At 34.1% G+C, this 13,914-nt stretch overlaps 1 long non-coding RNA gene across 1 annotated transcript in view; it reads right to left on the bottom strand.

Annotated features, from left to right (window-relative positions):
• The window catches only part of LOC143055068 (uncharacterized), a 50,169-nt gene extending 36,747 nt beyond the window's left edge, over positions 1-13,422 (bottom strand). The window contains exon 1 of the long non-coding RNA XR_012971934.1: positions 13,313-13,422. This is a non-coding gene — a long non-coding RNA (uncharacterized LOC143055068). The remainder of the gene's footprint in view (positions 1-13,312) is intronic.
• Positions 13,423-13,914: the final 492 nt, after the last annotated feature.

Below are 13,914 nucleotides of genomic sequence, written 5' to 3' on the forward strand. Positions count from 1 at the left end.
CATTATGTAAGTCAAATGGAAAGTTTCAATCATTCGTCAGTATCTGTGATTGTTCCAGTGATTTCTAAACTGCACAGTTATAAGATTATTTTGTAAACAACTATCAGGCCACACAACACAAATTAGGCCAACATAAATAAATATAATAATTACAATATCATAACACCGTTGAATCCCACAACAAAATGTATACGTATTTCACTGGTAAATTTGTACATAAATATATGCATTTGAATTTAACTGATAATGGTATATTCGTCAAATTCAGAAATTAAAAAAAATCAATGATCACCGATATTACAACAATTTGAAAATTGAGTTATTTGACCATACACATGTCAAGGGGAAATCTCTTGCAAAGCATTATTATATACTGTTTCATTGCATTTACTAGATAAAGGAGACTTTATGGCAAATACACCAAGTTTTTTCTAGAAAATCCACAGCATTTAATACAGAGATGTTTCTTATAAAATTTTAAACATAGATTACTCGAAATGTGCAACTGATACACTAAAATGATTACCGTTTATGCTATCATTCATAAAATATAAAAAGTTGCAAAAGATACAAAAGATACAAAAGAGACAAAAAAATCAAGCATAGAGGAAGATCAATATATACATCTAGAAATAATACAATAATACACGATACAAGCAAAACATACCAAAGAAAACGAATTACCATGTACAGACAAACCAGACAGTCCAAATTCAATATTCAATATACCGCAAAACTAATTCTGACTTGACCATTTGGTTTGCCGAAAAAGAGCCATATTGACAAACAAAAACAAGTAAGCTATACTAACAAACAAAAAAAGAAACAAATCAATTGAAACAAGGAAGTTTCACGGACAAACAGATAGTCAATAAAACCTCACAAACAAATCCAGGGATCTATACCACAACACAAACATACGGGTATTAGATCAGTCAATAATTATGATTTAAACCTTTTGACGCATTCCCTCATTAAACATAAAAAGTAATACGTAAGATCAACACCAAGGAGTAAATTTTTTTTTTCTTACTGTTCGTCAGTCATAAACACCTTGTCAATAGTATGGGTCAATTTCAGGAGTCTGGTAAAATAAATAAAATAAAGTTATTGCACTAAAAATACAATACAGTGATTGGGTATATGAGACGACGAAAGCTTTATCGTGATTAATTATTTGTAACGTACCCGATAATTTTAAAATAAAATTTTATCTTTAACAAGATATATTTCATTTTAATATTCGAGACGTTCTTACTTATACAATGTCAAGGTGTAGTTAAAAGAAATTATTACGATGCAGTTCAGTAGTATTGTATGGATTTTTCTTTATTTGAAAAATGAGACACTTATATTGACAAGAATTTTAGAAAAGGATATAGTGTTGATTCATTCATATTCACACAAAAAAATGGTGTTTAAATTGTGTCTGTTATCTTATTTTTACCATTCCACCTATTATTCTTATTTTAAGATTATATGTTTGGTCGTTAATGAAAACATGTAAATAATACAAATAGTTTGTAGTTCCTTACAATTTAAGAGATTAGATGGCTAACTATCATTTATCTAAAGCCATATACTATATAAAGAGAGGACAACCTGTTACTAATGTTTTCCCATGTATTTTTGTTTAAGGGTTTCAAGCTAGCTTTCACAGTTTAAAAGAAGTTGCAAAGAGAACCAAAGGACAAAATGTAGAAGATAACCTTGGCACTTGACATTGACATCATTTTCGAAATTATGTCACAAGAGTCTTGAAAAAAAAGACCCAATGATTTTTTGGCTAATGTTTAATGAGTTTCCCTAACATTCTGATGATTAAAATAGTGTCGAGCTATAAAACGTCACCAAATCCCTCCGGTTTAAATTCACCAAAGCGTCCACATGATATTGCGAACAATTTAGAAAAAACTATATTTTATCAGTATGTTTATTTAATAGATGAGATGCCTAAATATGGAAAAAAGCAGGGCTAAAATCAAAATTAACTGTACAATATCGTATACAAAATATCGAAGCCACATTTTTGGAAACATAAATGCAAGAATTAATTTTGATGGCAGAAACACATTAATATTCAGATCAAAATCAAGAAGATCATGAGATCATTCCATGGAATGGTTGAAAGATCTTGTTATTAGATTGAAATCAAAAGATTTTCCTCGCAACATAACATGATATTAGTTGTAGAAACATGCATTGTGTGCACTACGATTGAAACAATTAATGTATTTATAGGGTCAATTGTCACGTTATACGAGACAAGACAAGCCATACATAAAGCAAAACCATCGAGGATAAAACTGACCAACCAGATGTAATGAGAAACTATATGCAAAAACAAAACAACAAAAAAGTCACAAGTTTCAGGGAAACAGACAGACAAGACATGTCAAAATTGACGAATAAGCAACAAATGAGACACCTTAATATGAACGAAAAAACTACACCTATAAATACAAAAGATCAAATAAAGCATACAAGTCAACAATAATAACAGATATATATGAGAAAAAATGACACACATCAAATTACACTAGAGAGCTATATGGACAAACAACAGTAACAAAACGTAACTAGATGTGTTGATACAAACAAGACATGTAAAACTCGCGGAGAAGGTTGTACGGACATATAACACACCCAATATAAAAAGAAAACACTACACATATAGAAACAAAGACAGTGCTACATGATAAAAACAAAACATTTAAATAAAAACGAAAAACAGATACGGACAAAAGAGACACGGCTTAATCTACATATCTACAATTCTAAATTGACCTTTTGAAATAGAAATAACCATATTGACAAACAAAAAAAACAAAAACAAACGAAGCGACGAATCAACATGTATGATGCAATTAAATGAAACGAAGTAGCTACAAACACAAACAAATAAACTTCAAAACCTCACAAACAAATCAAGAGAAGAATACCACAACAAAAGAACACGGGTATAAGATCGATAGAAGCTTATAATCAAAACCTTTAGACGTATTCACTCATTAAACATAAAAGGTAACACGTGTGATCAAAGGCACCAAGATGCAGATCATCTCTTGTTATGCATATCAGAACTGTTCGTCAGTTATAAACACCTGGTCAATTAAATGTGTCATTTTAGGATGCTGTCAAAACTAATAAAAACATATTAGACCATTTTTACATCAGAAAAATATAAGAAACGACGAAAGCTTTATCGTGTTTAATTATTTGTAACTTACCCGATAATTCTTAAAACAGCTTCGTTTTCACAAGATATATATCACTTTATTATAAGAGACTGTTCTTACTAATACAATATCAAGGTATAGGTAAAGGAAATTATTGCATGACAAACAGCGATGCAGTTCAGTAATTCTGAATGGATTTGTATTTATTTAAAAAAAAAAATCATATGTGTATGTCAAGGATTTAAAAAAAAACATACAGTATTGATTCATTTATATGCACAAAAAATAATAGTATGACAATTATGTTTGCCGGTAATTTTCACATTTGCACTTTCACCTTAGAGATGATCTATATACTTTTACAAACTCACCATGCAATAATACTATATTACTACAAAAGAATAGTTATTCATGTCTTGCAATTTTAAGGTTCATCATAACCTTTTGTCAATATGGCATACATTTTACACGGAGTACAGACGAACCTGTGAACCTGGACAAGTTTAAAGGCATGGCAGATAATTAAATTGTAAATGCATTTTATGTTTCCAAAAAGTATAAACGATTCATTTTTTGTTTTTCCTACAGAAGGTGGAAAGATAAACTAAGTTCGGGATGAATTTGAAAAGCTCTCCCCAAAATTTAAATCAAAGTTGTGAGAGAATTGATTTAAACGGACAAAAGCTGGACAATATAGACTTCTGCAAATAATAGGTGTTCTAAACTGTGTAACTGAGTGGACCGTATTATATAACCTCGTGTGGTTGTTGGTTTTCCATTTTTTTTTCAAACTTCAAAAAAATGCACAACAAAATCCAGGTAATTTTTTTTATTTTCTGAACATAGACTACATATATCTAGGTCCTGTCATAACTTAACTTGTCATCACTGAAGAGACATGCTTTGTCGGAATGCGCATCTGGTGCAGAAAAATTGGTACCGTTAATGTTATTACAACCACTGGGTCGATGCCTCTACTGGTGGACTGTTAGTCCCCGAGGGTATCACCAGCCCAGTAGCCAGTACTTCGGTACTGGCATGAAAATACAGATTGTTTGTGTTATTAAAATTTGCTGTTACAAATTATTAAAAATTATTATAAATTAAGGAATGTATCTCCCTCATGCAAAGCTCTGATTCCTTTCACTGATTTGGCTATACTTTTTGGACCGTTTGAATTATAGCTCTTCCTCCTTTTTATAAACTTTAGATTTCAAATATTTTGGCCACGAGCATCACTGAAGAGACATGTTTTGTCAAAATGCGCATCTGGTGCAGAAAAATTGGTACCGTTAATGTTATTAAAACGTTCTTAGATGCATCAATGTGTCTGTACTCATAGTAGACTTTGTGGTGTGAACACGACCATATTTGAAAATTCCTATCGATGAGCCTTAAGAATATCTGTATTGTCGTTAATAAAATATAACACAACCCGTGAGACATTCAATTTGTATTTCTTATAAATAAACAGATTAGATGGTAACTTATCAATAACCTATAGTCATGTATTATATAAAGATTATTAATACAAGACCTGATAATCCTTTTGTTCCATATAATTTGTTGATGGAATGTGTGTGTCAAACTTTAACAGAAGGTGCAAATAGAACAAAAGGGTAAATTTTAAACATAACCTTGGCTAATATTTTCCAACTTATATGTTGAATTAAAAGACACAAACACGTTATGATAAACGTATTATGAGTTACTCTAAATTAATATGGTGACGAGCTGTAAAATGTCACCAGATTCCTTCGATTCAAATTAGCGAGAGACTACTCAGGATATACATATATTGTATGGATCCTTGAAATTCTAAAAGGTTACCAATTCAACAATGTAATAAGGTGTTTGAAAATTGTTTTATTAGTATTGATACTGATTTTGTTATCAGTAAATTAAAAGCAAACTTAATATTATTGTTATATGCATATTCCATTCAAGGCGCAGCAACCTGTCATACATGTATCTTGGCATTGCACAAGGTCAGGTTTTTCTCTGACTATTGATGACGTCTAAATCTATTGCAGTCAGAATTCTACTTCGTCAGAATTATCTCCCCATTACGCCAGTTCATTTTCACAACTGTAGAAATGGAAGCCATTGTAGGAATGACGCGCTGCCAATTTTGCTCTTGAAAACCGATAAATTTATCCACATAGCACCATCACGATCTTTATATGTCAGTTGTATTTTAAAGGACAAATGTATAAACTAGCTAATGAGCATCAATTTAATGTTAATGATCTTGTCTGCATTGATTTAACTTTAAACTATTGGCTGATCGGTTGTCAGGTAGAATTTTCAAAAATTCATAAACATTTAAAAAAAAATTATTAAATATTTCATGGAAGGGAAGATTAGTATATTTTAGTGATTGAAGACGCTTTGTACAATTTTAAGACAAAATATTTAACTCAAACACGCCCTAACATAAAAAGGTGCACTCAATTTTCTCTTTTCGATACGATTGTTACTCATTTTTTGGATTTTTTTCTTGAGTCACATAATGGAAGGGCAAACACAAAAATTACTGAACTTATAGATTGATATGTTCTCCTTCCGTGATATTATTTCTTTTTAAATAGGGGGTTATGCATTTTCGTCATCCAACTTGATAGATACCCATGTCTTCGACTTGATATCGAGTTGTTCTGCTTAACTGTGTAATAGATAAATTGAAAACTTATGCAAATGGTGTTTTTAAAATAAAACACTTCGTAATTGAGAACAAATTGTCATTTTATTTGTTTCTATTAAGTTTTAAAATTTTTGTTACCATAGTAAACATGACAATAAGCATTTTTCGCCTTCTCTAACAAAGAGCTTCGATTCTTTTGTTCTATTTCAACCAGGTTTCCGCCTGTATTTGATGTTGGATGTGTACTGATTAATATTTGTTATTTTATTTGGACTAGCTGTCGGTAACCGTGGTTACTCACAAATCTGTACTTGTCTTTTTGTTGTCGGGATGTATAAGTACCCTACCCACGTCCACTCTTGGTTTTTGTGGGATGCATTTTGATTTGCGTTTATCTGAAGAGTTTTTGAATTCTTATGCATATCGATATAAGACAATGTGGCTTGAGTGCCAATGAGACAACTCTCAATCCAAGTCACAATGTGTACAAGTAAACTATTATCGACCAAAGTACAGCCTTCAACACGAAGCCTTGGCTCACACCGAATATCAAGCTATAAAGGGCACAAAAATGACTAATGTAAAACAACAAAACATGCAAAATATATCAAGAAAGGGATACAGACAAACGAAGAAAACTGTAACCAATGAAAATGATATAAGGCTTAAAAAGACAAACTATTATCAAAAAAAAAATATAGACAAATGAGACTAACCGATATTTGTTCAGATAACTTACACCATTTGCAGTTCTCAATAGTACATTTGACATATATTCTAAAGAAATGATGAAGAACGTCTTCATAGAACGAAATCTTTATCTAAAACTACATGTAGGAATACAATAACGTCGCTAAGTAGCGACGTCGAATATACAGTTACGTAATTACCGCGGTAAACGACGTTAAGACGTTTACCAATTAAACGAAAATGTCTATAATAAAAGAATGTAAAAGTATTTTACAACATTCTGGGGGCCTCAAAATGAGTTTACTGTTCATATTTCAAGAGGGACTAGTTTAACTATTGGCCGTGTAGTAATCAGTCCACTTGATGTACGAATCTTTGCAGCACGAACAAGTCCATCTAGTCCTGTAATAACATCTTCTATTACACCTAATTTCCACATTGTTCTTGGTGAATTGTCCATAATCAATACAACAGAACCAATTTTCACATGTGTATGAATTTTTCCTGTCACATGGTGAAACTCTCTCAGTCCGGTGAGATATTCGGATCTCCATCGATTAGTGAAATGTTCTATTAAAGTTATTTTCCGTTGTACTAGTTTATTAGCTTCTTCGTGTGTCTTCTTATTGTCCTCTGTATGTATATAATTGTCTGTAGATAGTCTTCTCCCGTGCAATAAGTGTGACGGCGTCAACGGCTGTGGGTCTCGGATATCCTGTGAAATGTACGTTATCGGGCGATCATTCATAACACTTTCAATCTCCGTAATAACTGTTCGTAAACTATCCGCATTAACTTGGGATCTTCCCAGAACTTTTTTCAGCGTTGTCTTGGTTATTCCGACCAGTCTCTCCCACCATCCACCATACCACGGTGCTGCTCTTGGGATGAACTTCCAGTTGATTTGTATGTTTAGCTCTCGAGGAATTTGGCTTGCCGCTGAAACAAATGTTGGGGCGTTATCTGAATACACTGTACTAGGGTGTCCTTTCCTACTGACGAAGCGTCTAAATGCTAACATGAAAGCGTTAAGTGTCATATCTGGAACGAGTTCTAAATGTACAGCTCGAACACATGCACACGTAAATAAACAAATGTACATCTTTTTCAAAATTCCGGTTTCCTTAACATAAAGCGGTCCGGCAAAATCCACACCTGTTGTTGTAAACGGAATCGTATCCGTCACTCTATCTTTAGGAAGTGGGGGTGAATCTTGCTGCATAAACGATTTTCCCATGACTTTACGACATTGTATGCATTTCTGTATTATATTGTTCACGCACTGACGAATAGACGGTATCCAATACGACTGTCGGATTTGAGTAACTGTTTGTCCAGATCCTGAATGTAACATTTTCAAGTGTGCATCCAGTATAATAAGATCAGTAAACTTATGTTTCTTTGGCAAAAGTATTGGAAACTTTGTACAGCTATCCAAAGAGGAATTGTGTATGCGCCCACCGCATCTTATGATACTTTCATCGTCAATGAATAGGCGTAGTTGTTTCAATAAAGGCAATTCCTTGCTTCCTAAATTATTCGAAATTTTCTCCTTTTCGTCCATGAATCGTTCGTTTTGTACGTCCTTAATCCACAGGTGTACTGCATATTGAATTTCTTCGTTAGTAATGTTTTCTTGTGTGTGTATATGTTTTCTTCTAAGCTGGTATGGTTTGCTGTCTCTGCAATTTCTCACAAATTTTAAAACATAACTTGTAACTCGCAATAATTTCTTCAATGAAGAAAACCTAGATAATTTGATAATTTCTGAAATTCCGGACATTGATGTAGAACCTAATGTCTCTGTGTTATCGATGTCACATGCTGTCATCAAAAGGGTGGTCTCCTGTTTCGGCTGTTGTGTCCATGTAGGCCAACGATTTTCATCTGAGATCCAAGATGGACCATGCATCCATAATTTTGATTCTTTGAACTGTGTTGCTGATATACCACGAGTCTGCAGATCGGCTGGGTTCGATTCAGTTGGCACGTATTTCCATTCGCTGTTACGTGTTGATTGTTTAATCTCCTTTGTACGGTTATTTACGAATTTGCCGAATGATTTTGAAGAAGCTATCCAATGAAGAACGATTTGACTATCACTCCATAACACGGTGCGCTCTATTTCTAAGTTATCTGTTAACTGCCTTGCTATACGGACTCCAATGACGGCGGCCATTAACTCTAGTTTTGGTAACGTAATTCCTTTAAGTGGCGCAATACGGTTTTTAGCAATGACTAAAGAAGACAAGTTTCCGTTACATAAATATGCGGTAGCTCCATACGCTCTCTGACTAGCATCTACAAAAATATGTAATATCACTCCTCCGTTGTCTTTTCCTGTGAAATAATGACGTGAAATCTGTGTGTTTGAAGTAACATCCTGAATGTCATCTCTGATTTCAATCAATGTTTTAATTAAGTTGCTAGGCAACACTTCGTCCCAGTTATAATTATCTTTCCATAGATTTTGTATCAAAAGCTTTGCCCTCATAGTAACTAGTCCGAGAATTCCGAGAGGGTCATAAATTGACGAAGATTGTCGTAATATTTCTCGCTTTGTTATTTTTGAATTGTCAATCTGATTGTTCTTCTGTTGAGCAAATGTAAGGATGTCCGACTTCGAATTCCAACGCATACCTAGAATTTTAGTTTCGGTGTCCAAATCTAATATGTTTTCGTGAGCTGCCATATCGCTGAGTTTCTGACTGTTTGATTTCCATGTTCTGAGATTGAAACCGCCGCTACTTAAAAGTTGTCTCGAGTTGTTATACAATTTCAATGCAGCCTCTTCTGTACCTACACTTGTCAACACGTTGTCGACATACAAATCTCGTTCAAGTATTTTAGATGTAGTACTTGGGTGGATCGATAAATGCTTTAGTAAAGTTGCATTTAAGATAAAAGGTGAGCAAGTAGCACCGAATAAAATTACCTTAAATCTGTATGTAGTTAGTTCGCTATAAGGGTTGCTAGGATCACTCAGCCAGAAAAATCGTGTCGCATCTCGGTCCTTCTCGTCGAGTCCAATTTGCAGAAAGGCCTTTTCAATGTCAGTAGTAATGGCGTATCTTTCGAAACGGAATCTTGATAAAATATCAGTAAGTTTATTCAACTGTGGAGGCAATGAAGATAAACAGTCATTCAAGCTAGGTGAATCCGAATTTTGTCGACAACTACAGTCGTAAACTATGCGTATAGGAGTGGTTAGCGAATCTTTTTTCACTGGGTGGTGTGGTATGTAATGGATACGGCTTGTAGTATTGTTTTCCGATGTCTTAATTTTCTCAATAAATCCTCTTTCTTCTTGTTCTTTTATGATTTCTCCATACAGTTTTAACAATTCGGGTTCTTTGGCGAGACGATTTATAACACTAAAAGTTCTTTTCCGGGCTATCATTTCGTTGCTAGGCAACTCTGGGTGTTCAGGTTTCCATGGGAATTTTGCAATATACTTGTTCCCTTCGAGATAGATACTAGATTCTTGGTAACTGATCATTTCGTCTTGTGCAGATTTTTTGGTTATTTCATAGTTGTCTTCTGTTCCACTGGACTCAATTTCCCAAAACTTGTGTATTTCACATTCTTCATGCCTGTGTGGAGTTAAAATATTCAAGATGGATGAAGATGACGGAGTGTTATTTGGTGAATTCTGATATATAGGTCCAGATAAAAGGTACCCGACTTTTGATTTCACTGCGGTTGGTCCAGGTCCCCGAATGACTTTGTCCTCTACAATATCCCAAAAGTAATCAGCCCCGATTAAGATAGAAACTTCAAAGTCCTCGTCACGTGATACCGGGTGTGCTAATTTGAATCCATTTAAGTACGGAAAATGTGACTGATTTCTTGAGTATGTTTGTATAGGGTGAGCAATCTTTGGAACGATAAGTACATTAATTGGTATTAATTCTTTAGTCTCGGCTCGTAAATAAACAGTAGCCACTTGAAGATGTCTTACCTTCGTATTTGTTTCACCGAATCCGGAAACTGTTATAACTTCATTTCTCACGGGTTTCAAGTTTAATTTATCTGCCATATCCTTGGTAATAAAACTGCGCTGTGCACCTTCGTCAAATAGGATGTTTGCTTGACTTGAATGGTTTTCGTTGGACGATACTGTAGATATGGCGGTTTTTAAAAGTACTTGAGCTCTTATTGATGTCGCTAATGCTACTGTGTGATTGCTGTCTGGTTTTACTATTTTACAATTATCCATTTCTGTTTTTGCTTTGTCTTGCGTATGCTGCTCATTTAAGTTGCAAATACTCGTGTGGTGTCGTTTACTGCAATTTTTACAGGTTTTCTTGGATTTGCAGTGTGCAATTCTGTGACTTCCTAAACAATTAAAGCATAATTGTTTCTCCTTAATTGTGCGCTTTCTGTCATCAAGATTTTTAACTTTCATGCATGCAGATGGAGCGTGAATGTCGTTACAATAAATACAGGGTTTGCTGGTTAAATTTCTGTTTTTTGAATCGTAATTTCGATTTGTACTCGCTATAAATGCCGACGTAGGTGTATATTCTGATTCTGATTCGTAACAATTTACTGACTGACCTGCTTCTTGGATTGTAATTTCATGCTGGATTGCGTCACGTAGCAACTGTAAATTCCATCTGTCATTTCCGTGAACGCGTACCATATTTTGTCGGATGTTTCCGGGAATTTTATTTAAGATAATTGGTACTAGAAGGCTCCCGTACGATTCATGTGTTTGTCCCATTCCCTCAAGACCTCGAATGTAATTCTCCATACTGTCGTAAAAGTTCTTTAACTCTCTAATATTCGCGGATGGACTGGGTAAACTAATAAGGCTTTGCATATAGGCATTCACAATTTTGTGAGGTTGACCAAATCTCTGTTTCAATACATTTAGGGCTTGAGCGTAATTTGTGTTTGTAATTTGTAATCCTGAAATGCACTGGCTTGCTTCTCCGTACAACTGAGACCTTAAATAATTAAATTTCTGAACGTCGTTTAAGGACAAATTTTCATGAACTGCTGCACAAAAGGAATCCCAAAATGGCTGCCATTCTAGTATATTTCCTCCGAACGTGGGTAGGGTAAGCTTTGGTAATTTATGGTACATACTAGAGTTTGAAAATGTAGAATTATTTGCTGGCGTGAAACTTACTGGAGTCGGGTTCATTTGGTTGTTTGAAAGTGTAAATTCTGTGGCGTGCGGGTTTAATTGTTGTTGTTTCATAGATGTTGTGTTATCTGCTTCCCGGATTACTTTTGCTAATTTCGTTAAAGTAATTTGAATATCAAATTCATACCTGTCGGCTTCTTCTATCTCTTCTTGAATATCCTCTTCCGAAATTTCTTCCACAATTTTGTCGTTGAGTTCCGAGATAACTGTTTCCTTTTTCCGTATCATTTCCCTGATTGAAATTATTTCATTGACATCGTATTCCTTCAATAACTCCTCCACATTTCCGCTCACTCGCTTCAGTAGTTTCGTGACTGCACCACGATGTCCAGCTCTAATAGCTTTGAGTTTAGAACTCATCGTTCTTTTTGTCACGGCACCAATTTGACATATATTCTAAAGAAATGATGAAGAACGTCTTCATAGAACGAAATCTTTATCTAAAACTACATGTAGGAATACAATAACGTCGCTAAGTAGCGACGTCGAATATACAGTTACGTAATTACCGCGGTAAACGACGTTAAGACGTTTACCAATTAAACGAAAATGTCTATAATAAAAGAATGTAAAAGTATTTTACAACAGTACACTTTTGCATTTTACTTGCCATTATAGGTTTGAAGTGCTTACTGCACAGCTTTTAGTTCTTATCAATTGAAATTGCTTCCGTTAGTATAACTTGCCACCTCTACTCTGACGAAAAGACAAAGCCTTTCGTTCAACTTATGCGAAATTTTAATATTTTATATATTTTAAATTTATGTAGACACAATCCAATAATTTCCAATGTCTATGCCGGGAATCGTACTCAAGACTTTAAGCACATAATGACACGATTCATACTCCGACACAAGGACGACTTGATACCAACTCAATGATACTTAAACATGTATCCGGGTCTAATGATAAGTAAAATCGCTAAAATACTGAGTTCAGAGGAAAATTCAAAACGGAAAGTCCCTTATCAAATGGCAAAATCAGAAGCCCAAACACATCAAACGAAAAGATAACAAAAATTTGTACTAGTATATTGTAATTATTGTACGGCATTCTGAACTAGATGCTATGGAACGTAAATGTTGTTTCGTACAGTATATAAGGAAGAGCACTCGGTGTGTCAATGTAAATTCACCTCCGGCTATTGACATGATATCAAATTGACACCACGTATCTAAATCTACAAATCCCATTTGTTTTATAGAAAAGGCTCTGTTTAATCAATTCAGCAAGGGCAACAGTAGTGTAAAGCGTAGAAAAATCAAAGGTTGCTATTGCTACATATTTCAGAGATTGTCATATGAGATTTACCAGTAGATCTTTAAAATCTAAATAACAAATATTCTTGACCATGGCAAGAGAACATGAGTAGTTTTAGGAACAAAATACAGGAAATAGTTGTGTACAAATGTGAGGGGGAAAACATGCGCAGTATCTGCTAAAAATTAAACAAATATAATACTTATTCTCATAAATTATCTTGGGCACACCTAGTCTAAATAATTATGATTACGCGTCAAAGTAAACAAATTAAAATGGCCACGTCCGGAATATTATTTAGTGTTGGTTTTACTAACGATTTAGAACATTTTAAAATTGTATGGTACAATCGTGATTTTAAAGTAAACAAAACAGTCTACTGACCTTCTTTTTGGGTCTGGTATCAGTTTACATACAATCTTCGATTTGATTCACGAACTGCTACTTTTTGTCGGTTTATAACAATTTTCCACTTTCGTTTCATTAAAGGAAGAAAGATAACTCTAGATGTTTCAAGGTTTCAAATGGACTGCACTGTTGGGGTAAATTCAGTAAATAAATATACGTCATCAGGGAACGCCCATTTGGGGGAGAGCTTTCTGTCTAAAAGTGAAGTCATGTGCTCTTCTGATTGGTAGATAATGTTTGTAATAAATATTTTATGGTAGATGGATCAAAACTAGAGTTGAAAAAATAAAATAAATAAATGCTGAATGTACTATTTTCCCCCCTACAGGGTTGAAAAGTAATGGGGGTCAGTACAGGAATTCAGTGCGAATCTACATTGTTTGTAAACAAGGCCATGTGGATGCCCAAAAATGCCGCATGACCCTATGTTTTTATTGTTGCAAAAGATAGGGCTACATTTGTACTTTCATGCATGATATATGAAAGTTTTTAATTTCTAAAGGTAAATCAGGTATAAATTTATTTCCACACATAGATTAGCATTAAAGTCAATGGGAGATTTTTTACTGAATTTACCC

This window comes from Mytilus galloprovincialis, chromosome 12 (assembly GCF_965363235.1).
Source record: "Mytilus galloprovincialis chromosome 12, xbMytGall1.hap1.1, whole genome shotgun sequence".
NCBI lineage: Eukaryota > Metazoa > Mollusca > Bivalvia > Mytilida > Mytilidae > Mytilus > Mytilus galloprovincialis.